The 1,653-nt window shown below is 36.7% G+C and overlaps 1 protein-coding gene across 2 annotated transcripts in view; it reads right to left on the bottom strand.

Annotated features, from left to right (window-relative positions):
- folr (folate receptor) overlaps positions 1 to 1,516 on the bottom strand; it is a 4,468-nt gene extending 2,952 nt beyond the window's left edge. Inside the window, exon 1 of one of the 2 annotated variants that reach the window (XM_032512185.1) lies at positions 1,295 to 1,516. The gene's annotated coding sequence lies outside the window, so the exon portion shown is untranslated. Of the gene's footprint in view, positions 1 to 149; positions 175 to 1,294 lie in introns of those variants that run through there. The other variant, XM_032512186.1, reaches the window with a different exon arrangement.
- Positions 1,517 to 1,653: the final 137 nt, after the last annotated feature.

The raw sequence follows: 1,653 nt of genomic DNA on the forward strand, positions 1-1,653 counted from the left end.
TTCCTTCTTTCCCTTTTGAACAACCCATTTTCAAGATTCGATCCAGTCCGGTCAAATAGGTTACACTATCACACAGACACATCAGGAGTGGTCACACATCATATTTATTTTTTATATCTTTATTTAATCACTCTATTTGTGGTTCTAACCTCCACTGAACAGCTTAGTCAGCCCAGTTAGGGTTAGGGTCATGTGTGATGACTGCGTCATGACAGTGTCGTGTCACTCTTATGTAGATACCTTTAAGTAAAGTGTTACCAAATACATAAAAAAACCAAATGTGTAACTTGATGAACAGCTGAAAAACCACTTTTTGGCCCCATCTTTCAAACATCCTTAGAGAATTGCTAAAAAAAACAGTTTCTTAAGATTGTTTTCTTTCTGTTTTTTTGTTTTTTTACCACAATCCCTACCGTACTTCAAGGCTTCTTTGAACAAAACAACCTAGACCTTGAGAGACATTTCTCAAGTACTTAAGTCTTTTCTCAAATACATAAGCAGAGGGTTGTAGAAAGTGTATTGCGGAGGGATGGAAAGTTATGTATACAAACAGTGAGTAAAAATGTACACAAAAATACAATCTGAAGTAAAACACCTCAAAACTAAACAAAAGATCTGGCAGAAAGTTCAAGTTAAAAACAATTCAAACTGATGACGGTCTTCACACAAATAATCGTTGCCATTCCTATTTAATGGAAAATTGTTTCTAATATAGACATGTGGCTTTTTTGTAATATGTATTTTAATTATTTCACGTAAGTAGGCCTACTTCCAGTGCGAACTTAGTTAAATGTTTCATACCAAGCCTACAGTTTTCACAGCAATTGTTGGTGTTGGAGGCAATGAGGTTAACTCACTGCAACATTATATCTGATAGACATTTACCCATTGAGCCCACTGTAACATCTAAAGTTAATTTATTTTATGACATGATACACACTGTGACATAACTCAGTAACCGCTATGTAACATAAAAAATAACAACTAGGCCTATATTTAAAAAAAAATCTGCATCTGACTCGTCACTGTAAAGTTAACACCGTCTGCTGATTTATTTGTTTCCCCTCTCTAGCAAGTCTTCGTTCAGTTTGGAATGGAACAATGGAAAGCAACTAAAGACACTGTGAATGTGAAAAACGGAAAAATCATTTAAGTATTCTTCCTTCATTGAACAGAAATTGAAACCCTCACCCTACAAACTAAATGCATGTATTTGTAACAACTAAATGTGGCAACACATTCAGAGACCAATGAGAAGATTTTCAACAAGCAATTATGATAAGAATAATGTTACCTTTTAGATTCTGTGAGGATTCCTTCTTGAAGGGATGAGTCGACAAATTGGTGTCTACAGTCACCGCTTACTGACTTCTCAAGACCAAACAAAACCTAGAAAAGACACACCTGTGCATGATATGTTTCCAAAGTCCAAAGTATGTGCCAGTGTATCAGTGCCTCATGTGTGCCTGGTGTGTGTGTGGTGTGTGTGTGTGTGTGTGTGTGTGTGTGAGAAAGGAACGAGTCGAGTGTATGCACCAATCTGAGTTTTATTACATCTTAGTGCTGTGAGGAAGATTTGTCTTATCTCAAGGTCTACCCTGCTCTTTTTCACACACACACACACACACACACACTACACACACACACACACAC

Source organism: Etheostoma spectabile, chromosome 3 (genome assembly GCF_008692095.1).
Source record: "Etheostoma spectabile isolate EspeVRDwgs_2016 chromosome 3, UIUC_Espe_1.0, whole genome shotgun sequence".
Classification (NCBI taxonomy): Eukaryota; Metazoa; Chordata; class Actinopteri; order Perciformes; family Percidae; genus Etheostoma; species Etheostoma spectabile.